General features: G+C 40.3%; 1 protein-coding gene across 4 annotated transcripts in view; it reads left to right on the forward strand.

Moving 5' to 3' along the window:
- The window catches only part of NRXN3 (neurexin 3), a 1,027,384-nt gene that overhangs the window by 324,935 nt on the left and 684,787 nt on the right, over window positions 1-17,662 (forward strand). The window lies entirely within an intron of this gene.

Consider the following 17,662-nt stretch of genomic DNA (forward strand, 5'->3'; position numbering starts at 1 on the left):
CTCTCTGCTTTGCCCGTCCAGGCCTTCAAGCTGAAAGGCAGACAGTGGCACAGGGGGAACATCTCGGGGGAATGACTTGGCATTAATGGCTTTCCCTTAATTGACTCTCCCTCCATATGGAGATAGGCAGTCATTCCCTGTGCACTTTGATTGATGGGTGAGGCTATTATGTGATATGGAAAGGGTCTGCAAAAGCACAGCCATCACCACAAGCATGAAAAGGTCATGCTTGGCAGTGTATATTGGCTAGTCAGACCTGCTTGGTTTATCTGCTGCCCCTTCTCATAAACAGTTAATCAACAGAACAGCTCATCTGCTTGAGTTTAAAGCGGAGTGCTCCTTGTGAATCCTTCCACTAGGATACCAGAGTCCAAGGTATGGCTCTCCAGAGGGAAATCGCTCTCACTCACTTTGCTAAAGTATCTAAGAATGCATAAATGAAACATAATTTTTGTTTATTTACTTCCTTGCCAGCAGCCTCATTTTTTTTCAGGCAATCGAGAATAAAAAATTTAAAACGGGGAGATAGGTGTTGAGGATGGAAACTGTATCTTGAAAAACAAATCTTAAAAACAAGTTTTTGAGCTACTTCCTGCTTTGCAATGATTATAGATGGTGGGTAGGTGGACAGGCAAAACCTAAAAGCCAAGAGATATCCATCACATCGATGCAAAAGTCATCCCACTGAAGAGGCACTGCAGCAAGGATGATGTACAAGAAAAGAGGGCTGCTGAGAAGAGCTGTTAATGTCATGATGTTTCCATTTTTTATGGCCTGCAGGTATTGACTTGTAAAGTCCTGCCTGTTAAGGCAAGGTTCTCTTCTGGTCAGCCTAGGCCCCTCTAGGAAAGGGTTTGCTACCAGCCTAAATACTGTGTTAGCAACTTAAACGTTTTTCTATTTCTGAACAAGGAAGAAGTGTAATCCTTCGTGTTGTGATATTGCTAAAGGGAGCAGGAGGACAGCCCTGGTTGTTTTAAGCTGTATCAAAGCACCTGAGTTTACGATTCAAATGGAGTCATGTAGAATTAGACTTTTAAGTCTGACTACCTCAGTACCCAGAGGCCCCACTTCAAGCTGTTGAGCAAAAAAAGTATAGTATTTTAAACAGTGATTTTTTTATCCACTACCTTTCATTAAATGAGTAAAAATAGCAAATGACAATTCAGCCCTCAGCTGAAACACGTCAGATTGACAACTCTGGGATTGCTATGCTTGAGCTCAGAACAGGAAATATGTACAAAGTAGTGTCTATCTTTCAGAATACTTTATTCCTCTCTTGGAAGAGTATTTGCCTTAGAGATTAGGAGGTAGTTCAGTCTTCCTGAAGTTTGGTAGTGCTGCAGAGTACGGTGGTGAAAGGAGGGCCTCTTCCATAGCTCTGAGTTCCTCTATGACTATAAGAGGAAAGCTGAAGACAGAAAGAGCCATGAGTTATCTTAGTGTACAGAGCCCAGGGAACAGAGCACATGTTTTTGTGCTGAGCAGAGTAGAATGGAGTTCATGCTGCGTGTGTCATCTGCCATGTTATGGTAAGATTTCCCCTTGAATAAGTGAGTGGCAGGAAACATACGCTTGCTAAGTAATGACAAAGAAATAATAATGTAGAAAACATCTCAAATATTTTATAGAATTTTTTTCTTTTTTTAAAAAAAATCTCTCCTGAATATTTGTGACTGAAGAGAAAAAAGAGGTCAAAGAAAAGGTTCTCTTGAGATATTAAGAAATCAGTCAAAGAAAAGGTTCTCTTGAGATATTAAGAAATCATACAAAAACCTACAGTCCTTTCGCTAATCTCAGCATGCAGGTTCTCTGTTCCTAGAGGTGGAAGCCTAACAATGATTTCCAAGTCATGCAGACATCCAAGTTTTCATAATTTCATGACCATCTTCCCAGTAAGACAGTGAAGTTCTCTTCTTTTGCGGTCCAGCTTTCTGATGTAAATTAGGTAGCAAAAGTGAGTCATGTTCAACTTTCTCTGGTCAACCCCCTTGTCTGATTTGTGTGAATCTCCTTTATTCTGCATTCATATTTGTTTATTCCATTCTCTCTCAAGACTGACCAGTGCTGAATCTTAGTCTTTCCCTTCCTCTCTAGTGTTTCTGGCAGAAGTTTTTGCATTGCAGCCAAGGTGCTTTTCAAGTAATTCCAGCTTTTCTTCTTGTTGAACACAGTGTTGATCTGCTGATGATATGGATAAAGTAAGGCACAGGTAATAGCTGGCAGTTTAGTTTCGGCAGTCCTTGTCTGATGCTAGGAGAACCACTTGGTGCAGAGGAGCTGGCACTAGCTACCTTGGTAAGGGAGGTGGAGACTCTGTCCAGGGTTCAGTAGGGTGGAGATTTACTCCTCTCTCAGATTATCCGCCTCCTTTTTCCAGTGGAAACATCATAGTTATTTATCTTGTTCGAGTGCTTATATGCAATTTCCCTAACCCAATCAGGCTTCTCCAGCCACCCCAACTTTCAGTGTAACTAAATTTCACTTACCTTTCTTGTGCGGAAGAACCAGGAATGTCTAGGAAGATTTCTTGGGATATGAGAAAAGAGGAGAAGAGAAGAAATGATAGATCTTTGTCAAATCAGTGACTAACATCCTTTTCTTGTGTCATTTTGTAGTCTGCGACTTCTTCAAGTTAAGCAATCAGGCAAAACAAAATGGATCAGAGTAAAGAGAAATATGAGGCAACAGAAATGATTTATCATGCTATTTTTTAAATGCCTCATTTTGGTTTGGCTTAACACCTTACTTTTTTTTTTTTTTTTTTTTTTTTAAGTCAAAGGCACTGGGCTATTTTAAAAACAAATTCAAAACATAAAGGAAGACCACAAACAGCCATGTCAGAGAGAAATGGATCCAGCACACAGAATGACTTTTGTCCAAATAAAAAAAGGCAGAAAAGTGTTGGCTGGAATTGGTATTGACTGTGCAGCGTTTGCAGTGCTAATGGACCTGCAGAAGAAACAAGAACATTGCAGCCATAAAGTGAAAACCTGGTCCACTGTGAATACAGATGAGAGTGAGAAAGACAGCGCTTTTATGAGATTGCTCTTGCAGACTAGACTATGAACAGTGGGCAACACTCATTTATACAAAAACAAAGGAAGGTGAATGACCAACTTATAAACTTTTATGGCTTCTCTCAGAATAAAATAGTATAAAAAGACAGCATAGAAGGGTTATTAAATAGTCAACAGCCAAACAGGGAAGGACAAAAGAAGAGGTACGCTGGTCCTGGTCACATCCACTGTGAAAACAGATGAGCATGATAAGATGAGGGCTTAGATAAATTTCTGTACCCTTCCATACAGAGAACAGATGGGAAAGTCTTTATGCTTACAAGGAATAGGCAATGTCACAGCTGAGAGAATACCATTCAGAGTTACTGACCTCTACCCGTCTGTGTGCAATCAGAGTAACCTAAATCATTGCCATCCACATTTAAATGTGGGTGAGGATGCTAAGTGAAGATCCTACACAAGACAGTGCCTTTTTTGCATATATGCAGAGTATTTTCAAAAAGCAATAGATATAATTTCACATTTAAGGTAACTGGGATATAGAGCAATTAAGGTATGTTCTCAAGATTATAAAAGTAATTAGCCACAGACTCAGGCTGAGGGATTGAATTTAGTTCACTGAGATTTAAATGTATGCATCTAAGATACCAGATAATTCAGTCATTAGACTCCTAGGTCACTAAGCCACTTTCTTCCCATTGAAAAAGCTGCCTGATGTCTCTGAAATAATACTTGCAGATCTCTTCAGACATGATGATGTAGTCCTTGGGTATTTGATTAGTAGTTGCTAGAGATAAGTACTTAAATAATCTGATAGAATAGAGATAATTCATATCAGAACCTGAGTTCTTTTCTCTTCTCCTTCCTTCCTGTTTTCTCACTCGGGCGAGCACGGCTGAATCACTCCTTTCAGCCATACAGTAATGAAAAGCTGATTAGAGTGCAGCTCCCTGTGGGTCAGCCTCTCTGTCTTATCCTGCATCGTACTAACTCAGCTATCATTCCTTGTGTGCCTGGCCAATGCCTGGGGACTGGACAGACAAATAAATAGAAGAAGTTACTAAAGATGTGCTTAAGAGACAAAACTTAAGTTGTACAAGCTATAACTTAAGGAACAAATGAACACGTAGGCATATTCAGGAAACGTTTGCTGACAGTGGGAACTAAAAGATACAGTGATCAGGAAAGGGATAAAAGCACAGTAAATGGTGTTACATGCAAGCTGAACTAGTAAGTAAATTTGATCGAGCCCCTCACAAAAGAAGCCTTAACATACGTTTGACTAGTTAACGTCAATAGTTCAAGCTTCATAGAGATGCACTATATAGACATGCCTTTGGGTTCTCTTTCTGGCTCATCACCACCACAGATGAGTTGCTCTTTTCTGGGCCTCCTCTTTCCCAGCTGCAAAACACAGATAGTGAGACTTCCGTAAGTCACAGAAGGAATGCAAGGTGACAAATTCATGAATCGTTAAGTACTTCAGATTCTAGGATGGGAAACAAAGACCATCAAAATGTTCATTTTTGTTAAATTTTGACCTTCAGTATCATAATTTTTCCTTGAGGCTTAATGGACATCTTGGCATGGGAACAGGTAGAAAACCTGACCTAGTGGTTGCTCTTTGTTTTTGTGTTATCTGTCTCATTTTTCTGTTCTTACTAGGGGACATATAGCATTTTACTTTTCTTGTCAGTACAGAAATACGAACAGCTTTTGATTTTGTGTGTTAGTAATATGAGGTTATATCCCCCAAAGAACTATATTGCCTAGGCCAGCCATGTTTATTAAAAAATCTTTAAAGGTCATAGAGATTTTCTTTTAATACAGCAGTATTTTTCTGTCTTGTGCTACTTTTTATACCTTTAATGTTAATACAATCTTTGTGTGGTTGTTCGGACACTGTGCTTTTTTTTTTTTTTGGGAGGGGGGGGAGCGTACATACGAGCAACCTTTGATAAGTCAAATGTTCTAGTACTTGAGCTACTTAAGGGGAAAAATTTTCTCGTTGCTTTTGCACTGGAAAGGTAAAAGTATTCATTGCCCTTTATTAAGCACTAAACAAATCATGAGATTTTGTATGGTATATCAGCGATTGACTGAATGTGTTTAACTCAGTAGTGATACGAGATTTACATAGCACAGAAGAAGGTAGCCCTAAATAGTTTTAACCATTGACCTTTGCCAGGATAATAAGCCTGAATATTACTCTTCACCTGTTAAATTGTTCATTAATGAAGTTACATTGGAGAGTCATCTACAGGAATGCTACAGTGAAAAATGTTCTTAGTCAGTCTGGTAGGAATAAGTCTTCCAAAAAAGTGAGCATAAAATATGTATTCCCCTAATGAGCTTTCAGGGCTATCTCTTAAAAAAAAAAAAAAAGTGTAAAGAGGATGCAGTCAAGTAGTTTAGACTGAAATCCAGCAATGTGAAGAAAATTGACAAAAAAAGTTAAAGAATAATCAGGAGGCTGCAGGGAGGAATTATGGAGAAAGGTGAGAAGAGTTCAATATGTATTACTTGGTTAAATGATAGCCTATGGAGAGCATGATGAATCAGCACTGATGAGAGGACTGCCTTCCCCAAGGAAGAGGAATAATTTAAGGAAGTTCATGGGACTCCAACTGGAATAGTGGCTTACATTAGAGAAAGGAAAGTATGACAGAGGGCATCCTGATAATGAGCAGTATTTGGTTATAGAACAGAAATGGCAGGGAAGTGATGGAAATCCCATCAGTTAGATATTGGAAATTAGAGTGGATAAAGCAGCACAGTATGGCTAGGCTGCTATATATGTTAATGAAATGTGAGAGGGAAGGGAGCTGAATAATCTATCTAGATCTTCTGTTTCTAATTTGTGTAGATCTGTGAAATGTATGCCTCTGAACAATGAAAACCTAGAAATGTCTTCCAGCTTCAAAAGATCTATTTTTCTTTCTAAATCCTACTAATAACTGGATATGTTTTTCCAATTAGAGAGAAAGTGAATAAATATTTAAAATATACAAGATACTGATTCTCAGAGTATATTTTGTTTGATTTTTAATGTAATTACTTATTATAATAGCTCATATTGAATTAAGAAGGCTAGAGTAATTTACTGTAAAAATAACTTTTTGATACCTCAACTTTTTGCTAAATCTTAGTAAAGAATTGTGGAACAAGCCTCATGTTTATGCAACTCAGAAGTATTATTATGTAATATATATTACCATATCAGATGAGAAGAGGGTGCAATTGAGGAAGGTGTTGTCAAATATACAGTAGAAAAACTGTTGTCAGAAAAACTCAAATCCCGATTAGAAGGCATATACACACAGCAGTACAAGAAAGAGAAATAAGGGGAAGCGCTGCCTGTGTCCAAGCTCTTTCAGTAGGCTGCTGGCAAAGCAGAGCCTAGTGTAAGACTCTCTCTAGCCAGTATAAGAGTAGGAGCAAGTACGGTTAGTTTTAGCCGTTCACCCTTGTGGCAGGCAGAGGACAGAGGCTTTTCTGGCTGCCAGACTGTCCCTAGTGCCCAAATATTGCTTTTCGGCAAAAAAAGACTAGCCTGGGGTAAGTAAGGTAGTCTGTCATTTAGTTGATAAATGTTCTAGTCTTGCTCCGTCATGAAATTTGTTGGATCTTAGGCAAATCATTTGGGTTCTGATTCATAAAAGCAGTAAAAACCTGACAGAGCTCAGGGTTGCCATGTGTAATGCTTAGGAGCCAGCTCTTGGAGTCAATGCCCTGAGCATGAGTTAGGTGCCTACAGAGCAAAGAGTCTATTAGGTAAGAGCAGTGTTCCCAACAGCCAGCATGCTGCCAGAGAGACTGGGGGAAAACGGGTAGGATTCAGGTGGCCAGAAGGACACGTCAAGTAGAGGATGTGCCCGAGTCCTTTCTCACAGGTGCAGCCTTGCTCTTGCTGCAGCTTTGAGCTTGATGCCCGCATGAAGGTGAAAGTCATATGCTAAGACTCATTTAAAGGTTTAGTTGCCAAGTAGCATCATATGTGGTCATACAGCTGCAGTGTGGGCTTAGCCTTGATGTTCCTGTTGATGAGGCGCTTCAGTAGTTGTTGGGCTCTTACATCCCCTTCTTTCTATTTACCAGAATGTCACAGGATGTCTGTTCTCTGCTCTGTCCAAGAGTTTTGCAAGTGACTGTGCTCTTACCTACGTATATTTGTTTTGTTGCCAATGTTGTATCTGGTGGGGGAATGTGCCAGTGCCATGTTTAAAGGCTATTAAAATTTGAGTGCTTCTGAAACCGGACATATGTCGGGCTTTTAAAATGAGATTCACGTTTTTTCTGTTGAGCTGTGTCAGGAGTGAGTGAGAATAGCACTGTGATTTCCTCTTCCAGATGCGGGTGAAATCAGGGAAGTATCACAGTCCCACAGCAATCCCTGCAGGTTTTGGTGCCTTTGTTGGAGCACAGCTGTGCCTAGCAGCTGGTCTGGAATCAAGGAACCAGGGAATTTGCAGAGTTAGCAGATATAAATAGAGAATCTGTAACTGTGAAGGATGCTTAACTCTGCAGTAAATAAATTGTAGACTAAGTGAAAGACTAATTGAAATCTTAAAAAATTATCTTGTGCCTCAATTCTTCCCCTTTTGAGTCTCTCTTTATCTGCAGGATTTGGAGGAGAAACATGCGTTACCTCTATAGACTCTCACTGTCTGCATTTCAACTGATGTCAAGAACTGTCTCTTTTCCTTACAGATTTAGACATTTTTAGGCTTTTGTGATTATTTTTTGGTTTACAAAGGAACTTTCAGCATTTTCATTATTTTAATTTCTGCTTGATATTCTGACAAACATTTAGGGTCTGTCTGATAAATAGCAGAACAAAGAGGTGGCAGCCTAGCTCTTGGAGCTTCCAGAGTGAATGGGACAGGGACATAATAATGGACAGGTGGAATAGTAATTTGGAGCATTGGGATTTGTCCCTGCCCTGTCATGGCTTTGCAGCGTGACACCGGATGAACTGGCTCCTATTTCTCTGTTTCTGTTTCAGTTTCTGCTGCGAAAGAAATCCAGTTGAAAGGGCATTCTTGAGGACCTCTTAATGCCTTTAAAATTGCATTGAGGACTTCAAATCGCAGGAGTTTTGGGCAGGAGACTTACCCCACTAGGAGAAGAGCCCTCTTCCCTGTTTGCTCAGAAAGGCTTTCAGCAATTTATTTTAGAAAATAGGATATCCTCTGAAGTATAGAGCAGTGTCTAATCCCTTTCAGGTGTAAATTAGGAAAAAATCCCCTTGAATCAACATTTAGGCTTATGCAGCACTGGTACAAGATGCTCCTGGAAACATATGACCCTGGCCCAGAGAGTGGTGGTGAGGTCTGATGGGGCAGTAAAACTGTTTGGGGGGAAGACTGGCATTTGCTCTGTGTCTTTGCTTCCTTTTCCGCCCTGAGAGAAGCCTTACTACTGTCCTAATTCCTTTAAAAAAAACCCACATAGCAATTACTTCTCAGGAGTAGTAGGATAAATGAGGATTCAGTCGCAGCCTTCTTCGCCATCTAATGGCCTCAGTTTGCGCTGCCTCCTACCCATCTCTGCACCTCGAAAACATGCAAGTAAGCATGCCAAACCATGGGGCGCAGGGGCTCTGTGCCCCCACTATCCTGCTCCCCTTGCCCAGCAGCTGCTGGCTGGCTTGGCTTGCTGAATCCCTACAGACTCCTTCAGGGATTTTAGATTCAAATGGACTTGAAATGTATACTGAAGTGTATTGTTTCCTGAATACACCTAAATACATGCAGCCTTTCCACCCTACCAGGCTTCCTTTTTACCCTCAGAGCCCCTCTAGGAACGCTTAGAAGAAAGCCTGCAGTAGGGTGTTCCCTGCCACACAAATATTATATCGCAGCTCTCAGGAACGTGATTGAGCCCAGTGTAAAAGCATGTCAGAGAGAAGTTGCTCTTTCTTTGTACAAGAGAGGCTGTGGTTCAGCTCCTGCAGATGAAGCGCTTAACATCCTATTTCTCCACTAATATGCAGATTGATGGCTCATATATTAACCTATGAGCTTTTCAACTTCTGGCATGACTCTCTAAAACAGGTCTTGTAGTTTTAAGATCGTGGCAAGTTGGTGAGAAGTTTGTGTGAGGTAAGCGTTCTTTTTTGTACATAACCTAGGGACTCATCTTCCATCAAAGCGGTCTGAGAGCTTTCACTTGGCCCTTGCTTTCACATTAAAAAGGGGAGGGAATTGAGCTGTTTTGGGCGATAATGTAGAATTAGACTGTGATGACCTGTCAGAAGTGGATTCCAAACAAATCTATGCCTGATTCATCATATCCGCAGTAAAAGAATCTATTATGTTTTATTTCTCATATTGAAACCTCCTTTTAATACATTGTTTTTAATTCTCTAATGATTTTTTGGTGAGGATCTGGAAAGTTATTGTGAAAGAGAGGTCAATGTCATTCTTTCTCAGTTTCAAATCAAACTAAAGGAAAATCATAAAGTGATTTGCTGAACAGAACTCAAGAGTCTTGAATTCTGTGCCTCTGCTGTAGCTAATAAGCCATGATTATAAGGGGCTCAGTGGAAACAAAATAAAAGGGTCTTATTAGATATTGTTTCAGCAAAGTGGAGGAGGGTGTACTGACCTATTTGGGCTAGATTACTTTATTTTTGGTATATAGCAAGGCCACAGATCATGCCCACACCTGAGTAACTGAGAAAAGTGATTTGGGAGCTATACCATCAGATCATGAGGTAAATGACAGGTGACTGAAATGAAAGTGTTTCGGTTGGGTTATGGCTGAAATGTCCAGTAAATCAGTATCAGTGGAGTAATTTAGCTGGTTTAGCTCAATAGCATTTCTGCCTTCCTCCAATGCTTGTATTTTTCATCAGAAGTTAAAAAGAGTATCAGTCCTCAGAAAATCTGAGACTGAACTTCTGCTTTATTATAGTCTTCATTGTGCAGTCTCTTATCTGTAGCATAAAGGTGAGAATCAAATCTGGCAGTTTGAGAAAATAATCACATCCCAGATGAAGATATATTTTGTCACTTAAGGCACACACTTTTGCTTCACCAGCAGCCGTGCTCTAGGAAGCAGCATTTAATTAAATGTTACTGAAGAAGAAAATTGTCGATCCGGATTCAAGACATGCAGGTCAAAGAAGGTTTGTGTCCTGGCTATTAAGCCTGCTTCAAAGTTATAGTTTCACCATTAGATGGCAGTATCTCTTACTCTTGTGTTTTCTCAACGTATGTTTTACTTTAAGTCTCCAAGAAACTGTCCCTTCTTATTGTAAATAGAGGAAATCTTGCCTCTCTGCTTTCCATGACATAGGCACCTCTGTGAGATTTAATATCACAATACTGAATAATATTGTATAGGTAAAATCAAACTTTTTGCTTTCTCAGGACCTGAGAAACAGGGAAATCGATAGTTCTTCTTAAATAACTAATGTAATCTAGTAATTAAAGAAACAAACTGTGATGTTGTGAGATTAGAACTGTGCAAAATCTATCAGTTTCCTGATTTACTGGAAACTCCCTTTAATATTTGAATGCTTATCTCTACCCTTTTATAGCTTATTTTTTGGAGAAAATGCTCGTTCTCACTATATAAATCATACACTCTCAGGTTCCTGTGAAAGGGCACCTGCCTGGTGCACAGCACCAATTTCACTTTGCCTGGCTACTGATACTGGTCATTAAACCCTCCGGCCATCATATTCTTAGTTGCTGTGAGCTTGGCTTGCTGTTCGGATGAAGTGAGAGCTTTGTCCCTCTTTGTTTGTTTATATTTTTCTGTTGTATTCCTCCCTTTGTGGAGGTGATACTTATTCTAGCTGATACAGGATGAGCATTTACATAACATAAAGAGGAAACGATGAGCGCTGAAAGACCGAGTGGCTCCTGATGTCACCATTTGTTTGCAAGGAGAAAAGATGTAATGAGATTAGGTGTAATCTTTGTTACTTTCATATCACGCAGAATGTCATTCCTGCATGAGAAGTTTGCTGTTACGGCAAAGTCAGCCCCTTAACTGCCATCTAAAATAATGATTCTATGTGTTTGGTAGCACTGTGTGCATATTCTGTTTTGTTTTTTTCCAAAGTCAGATCGAAGTTGGAAGGAAAAGAGATTTGTAAAACACCGTGACTTTTGATTTCTGTTTTACAGGAAGAAATTTCGAAGGCATTTTGTTTTATGTCTTGTTTCAGGTAGCTGGTCAGTTTTGCTGTTCTTTGTATAAATCTTTTACACAGAAACAGGAGAAATAAAAATGTGAAAGAACAGGGGAAAATAGTAATACTTTATTCTGATGACACAGACAATAAGAAGGGGAACTCTGACAGGTGGAGCAAATACAGCTGTTTTTTACTCATTTTTTGCCAAGTACTTGATTTTAAACTGAAGCTATCCCAATAAGCAGCTTATTCAGACTCAAACAGTTCATCTAGTGGTGAAGTAATTTTTGTCCAAATCATTTCTGAAATTGTATAGGATTCTCTAGGTTGTAGAAACTTTGGGATTATAAGCTCTTCTGTTTCCTTATCTTGGCTTTGATTTAGCTTTTCAGCTCCTGTGGGAAGACTTTTGGATGGGGGCATGAATGTTTTCCAAATTGGGGCTATCTGAGGCCATCTGGGACACTAGGCTCAATATGAACTTCACATGCAGTCCCACCAGTGTTTTTCAGCCCCAAATGTTAGCTGTGGACTTCCTCCACTGCCCTGCCTGTCCTTATCACAGAGCTTTTGCTGTTCCTTGTCTCTTGTGTTTGGTTGTTGTTGCAGACCTGCAGGCAAGAACAGCCTCATGGAGCTGCAAGCGTGGCTCCTTTAATATGTGGACAGATGTGAGAGGCACTTAAGTGAGGCTGCTCTTATCTGCCCCTGCTTGAGCAACACCTGAACCCTGCTCCCCAACGCTGATGGCTGCCTTTTCAGAGCTGCAGCCCTGCCTTCCCATTACTTTCCTACAGGTGCAGAAACAGCAAGTGACTGTGACTGTGCAAGACTGCCTCAAAGAAGGGGCAGATGTCACTGGAGCAGCATGTTGCTGAAAAAGTGAAACAAGGGAAATAAAGCTGCTCACTGCCCGATCACTTTCAGCCTTAAGATGTTGTAATTACTTTCTTTCAGTTTTCATTGGTAATGATTAATGGCTTTTTAACTATAGAGGAATATCTATTTAAGAGAGTAGAAAATGTCAGAATCTCTCCCTCCACTCCTTTATATTTTACACACTCTTTTTCAGGGTTTTAAAATGAGGGAGGAGAAAATGTTCATCTCTGAAGTGAACACAATTTGCCGGTAAGGCCAGTTCTAGTCAAGATGTCACAGACTCTGGAAAACCTGATGATGGATTTGCCATAGCCTTTATACAAGGTTAATCTGATAGCCATGCTCCCATCTGCTTTTGTCATGCTTTGTTAAATTCTGTTGGGCTCCGTTGTAATAATCTCACTTTTTCTGATACTCTTTAGAGGTTGGGCCAAATAATACAGGTGAAAGCATTTCTGTTCCCCTCCAGTCCTCCAGACATACATTTAAATGTCTGTCCATCCTGCAAACTGATCTTGGTTTTCATCTGTGTATATTCTCTTTGTTCTGATTCATTCCCTTCTCCCGTGTTACAGAATTAACTGTTATTGGGTACCTATCTCATATTTATATCAACAAGAGCTAATAGCTGTAAGGGAATCGTGCATCTAAGTACCTTTATGGGTCTGCTAACTTTTGATTGTTTCCTTCTCACTCCTTCTAGTAAATAGATAGTTATTGACTGTCCTGACTTTATCTGTGATCCCACTGAGCTAAATGGGATGGTTTTTGTAATTTACTCTCATAGTTCCATCTCTCCTGCACTTAAAAGAGTCTGGGAGACCTTTTAGGTGAAGGCAAACAGTTCTTCTCACTATACACAAGTCTACGGCTGCTGACCATTGTTAATCAAAAAACTAAATTTTTATTAGAATTTAGAATCTATATTTAGAGTTTAAACTTCCTGACTGCACCCAACTTTGCAAACATGTTATACTTGTGATAGGTGGCTTTCCTCCTCCCCCTGTCAGGGACTTGTACAGACAAGCCTGCAGATCATTCTGGACAGTGATTTTAGGATGTGAAAAAACTCGCTTTAGATTGAGCCTATGAAACCCCTGCTTCATTCTGTCTAAGATATATTTGAACTCTGGTCCTTAGGAATGAGTGACTGATGCTTGAATTTATCATTCTTCCCTTGGGCTAGGCATATTGCTTGTATTGTCCTTACTGCTGTTCTGAACATTAAGAAAGCAGCATAGACACTGATGGGGAGAGGGAAACAACCTTTCTTGCAATTAGTCTTTCTGAATTTTAGACTTAGCATGTAAAGAGGTTCAAGAACCTGAAGAACCTTAGAACACTATGATGAATTGAAGCTTTTTATTACTTGCCCAGCCTTCTTAAGTTCCTTCACCCGAGGAGTTAATTCTGCAGGTACACTGCCTAGCTTCTAGTGAAGAAGTTGTATTACTGGTGTCGTGCAGGGGGTGCAGTCACTGGTAAACCGATCCTGAATTTTGTTTGAGTCAAATCACAGGTCTGTGACAACCCTTTGCCCTGATGGGTTGCATTTAATCTGGCGTAATTTGATATAATGGATCAAAAATGTTGTTACACAATATCTGGTTAGCTGCAAGCAATCTGGAAAATAAATATCCCTTTGGACTTTATTACAGTGGACAGAAGTGCTTTTGATAAGATAAATTGCAGGTTCTTCACTGTCAAAACTCTCTTGAGTTTTCCATTATGTTTAGTTGAAGCAGAACAGTATAGGATATGGGTGCATTTTCATATCTTGTCTATAAGTGAATGCAAATGTCTTGATACGGGATGACTATGTGACCACTTTACAGTTTCATTTAGGAGCAGAGGAGATCCAATAATTTCAGCAAAAGTTGTAGATACTGTAGAAGGTGATTTGAAAATCTTCTGGAAACAGCTGTACCCTGTGATTCCTTGGTTTGACTATACTTCAGACTAAGATACCTGGCGATTTCAAGATTTGGTCTTGTTTTGCACTGGGATAGAATCAGGCCTCAGAAAGCATCTCGGTAATCTACTGATAGTAGCAGCTAAGGAGCTAAGGAAGACACAGCTTTATTAAGCTGCAGCATTGAGCCAGTGCTTTTGCAGCATGATGCTCTTCATTGTGTTCTGACTGCTGCCGTGAACTTCAGAGTGAATTAGAAAGGCAGTACTGTGGTGGGCATATTGTGGTGACTATGAAAGTTTTAGGGATACAGCTACTGTCATAACTTATACATCGGCAGTTCTTTTCACTGGAGTAGCTCAAAGAATCTGCAAGCATTGACTAAACCTTCACATGTTACCCAGGAAGTAGAATGTATTATCTTTTACAATCTCCTTTAAGATCCTTGGAGGCTCTTGGAGCTCAGAGAAGCAGCAGCTCAGTGCAACTCTCTTCTCCATGAAGATAAATCTTTGAGTTGTGGATGGAGGGTTTGGGCTGGCTGCTGTTGTATGTATGTAAACCCATCCACTGAGTATTAGTCTATACACTTAGAAGATCCTGTACCACAGCCTATATTAATAAATATAGGAATCTGCATAACGTTTGTAACCAGTGTTGTGCACTATGAATTGCTAACTCTCTCCTTAGCAAGAGCTACTGATTTTGTAAGCGTGCAAACTACAGTTGGTCATGTTTAGAGTCAGAGAGGGATGGCTTATGGGCATTCCTCTGATTGTCCAGACAAGAAAATTGTGGATAGTTTGGGTCATCACTAATACAGAAGCCCCATATATGCCTATGCCAGTTCTTTTTTTCTTTTTTTTCTGTTTTTGATATAAAATTCCTTATGATGGAAACATTTGTTTACAGGTGCTGGAGTTATACAATGGAATTCAGTCTGCAGGATTGTTTTCAAAAGGCAGTATCTATTGCTCACTTGAAAAGACGACTTAATCTGTTTTATCTGCTGGTAAAGTTTATAAACTTGAACCTGCGTCTTTTGCTTCAACCCTTGATCCTGGCAACAATACTACCACTCCATGCCAATTACTAGTTTCTGCTTCTATTTTCCTCTTTATTGTGGTTACAATAATTGGCCAGTGGTTGTAATTAGCTGAGTGAGCAGCGCTGGCCATGATGACTTCATTAGAACTGGGAATGGACAGAGCCTGTCAGACCCCTCAAAAATCACTGTTGTCATTTCTGCACTAACATCTGTGCTGCACTGACTCTTGCTCTGAGGCAGGCGCTGCCTTGGGATCGATAGTTTTGCAAATGCTTTTAAGGAAAGCAGCAAGCTCTGTGATGGGAAAAGAAAAGGATCCGAAGGGGCCTCCCCCCACATCCTGGTGTTATAAACACTACTTAGTTTATCTTGTATTTTAAGTTTGGAAGGTGTAGTGTGAAACACCAAATTAAATGTTATCCTACATTTTTCCATAGCATGTGTGCTATCATTAGCCCCTTAATTGCTACCTGCTCTGCTTTATCACACTTCCCCCAAAGATGACCTATTTGCCAGCCTATTTGAGTGCTGTGGCGTTCCAGTTTCTGAGGAGCTGTTTGCTTTCATTCATTATAATTAGCTACCCTGCTTCTCTGTCTACTTATTTTCAGTACGGCAGGCGGTTTCTGAGCTCTCACTTCTGGTCCCTCCTGAGTGACTCAGACATTTGCTAGGTTGAAGAGCTGTTGCTTTCTCAAAATCATCATGGTATACATGTGATTTTTGTGGACAAGTTTAGTCTACAGTTTGTAGACCTGTATTTTCCCTCTGCTCCATATCCTGTTAAAGCAACTCTTTAGGACTTTTCAAAGTTCAGGGCTTTGGGGCTATCAGATTAGAATAAGAAAGAAGAGGAAATTGAGAATTGCCTGGTCTGTGCTGGGCACCTTCCATAAACCAAGTCAGCGGCAATATGAGTTACTGTTTTTCTTTCCAGTATTTAAAAACCAGCCCTGAGGGGGGGGGGGTGGTTGGTGCTCACACGAGGAAGTTCACACTGCAGCTTTCCTTTTCAAAGATGGTAGGCCGGACATACTACATCTTCGGTAGCTTTCCAAGATCCATTTTTTTTTTTGGCTCATCTTTTGGCAATCTGGAGAAGTAATACAAATTTTACTGCTGACAGCCACTCTTAGAACCATCACAGGAAAAATGTAGCCTTTTATTTTCCCTGAGAGTCAGCAGCCACTGGGAGATGTTGGCAGCTGTGTGACACACCAGTTCAATAAAAGCATACCAGCTGGCAGGAGAAAGGACCAAAAGCACACCTGGGTCAGATATGATTAATCATTGTCATAATCTCAATATGTTTGATTTCTAACTGTAATTGTTATGTGAGGGGGTAAAAAATTTGCCCAAGGGCATACAATGTCTGTAGGACAACTAGGATTTGAACCTCCTATTTCTTCAATCATGACAAGGTGCTCTAAGCAGTGTTGCCATGACTGTGATAACTCACCAGAAAATCTTTTCCTTCTCACGTAAGTAGCAACTTGCAGGTATAAGGCGGTGTATCTGAGATGGAGAGATATCTAGTGATATCAGTGCATTATGGCTCTTGTCATAAGGCTCTTCCAACTGCTTCTACTCCAATTGCCAATTAAAAGCAGTGCTAACTTTGAAAGTGAGTTAGGTTACTCAGGGCTGTATCCACTTCAGTTTTGAAAATTTCCAAGGACAGAGTTTCCACAGCCTCTCTGGACAGCCTGTTCCAGTGTTTGACCACCCTCATTGTGTAAGTTTTTTCTTTGCAACTTGCTGGAATTTCCCGTCCTGCAGCTTGTGTCTGCTGCCTCTTTTTCTCACTGTACACCTCTGAGACAAGCCTGACTCCATCTTCTCTGTAATCCCCCTTTCTTGCTGAATCCCACTAAAAAGACAATGATCAGATATTTCATGGAGTTTGACCATGTCATGAAGAGGACTCAGAACTGTTCAAACTAAACAGAAGTAAAATCATTTTCTAATCACTGTCATTTTAGCAGCAGATTTTCCCATGCCTTCCCTATTACGCTTCTCGGTTTCCAGCAACTCTTCTATCCTTAACCCTCGTGCTGGAGATTTCTTCCCAAACAGTTGCACACAGCTCTGTAAATGTTAGAGTGGCATTTGGAATGGGCTTGAAGAGCCTATGTGCTCCTTCTTGGTTCCCCTGCGTCTCTGCTAAGCTTCACTATGGCAATACTGCCTTACTCTTTACCCCTCAGAGCTAGCAATAACATTTGCAAGCTACAGTTTCTTCTATCTGCAAATATTTCCACTGTGCTGCTCAGTGCTCTTACAGCTCCTCCCCAGACCAGTTCCTTATGATTACAGCCTGGAGGAGGGAGATGCTAAGTTTATCAGATAACATTTACCTTTCATTATAGATTAAGGGCTCTTTTATTCTTTCCCTAACCTCTTTAATTAGCTTATCCTCTTTTATGTATGGTGATGACAGAAGAGGGGGGAGCACGTACAAAGCCTGATGCTTATCAAAACCCATACATCCTTCTCTGTAGGGTAGTCACAAGTTAGTCTCAGGACTTGGAAGGTTGCTTCATCATAGAAGGTAAACACAAGCTAGAATCCACAATGCAAAGTCTTGTGAGGTTTATAAATAGAGGGAGATCTGTGATTCTGGATCCTATACCTTCTTAGGGCCAATTTAAAAT

The sequence above is a fragment of the Struthio camelus genome, chromosome 5, assembly GCF_040807025.1.
Source record: "Struthio camelus isolate bStrCam1 chromosome 5, bStrCam1.hap1, whole genome shotgun sequence".
Lineage (NCBI taxonomy): Eukaryota > Metazoa > Chordata > Aves > Struthioniformes > Struthionidae > Struthio > Struthio camelus.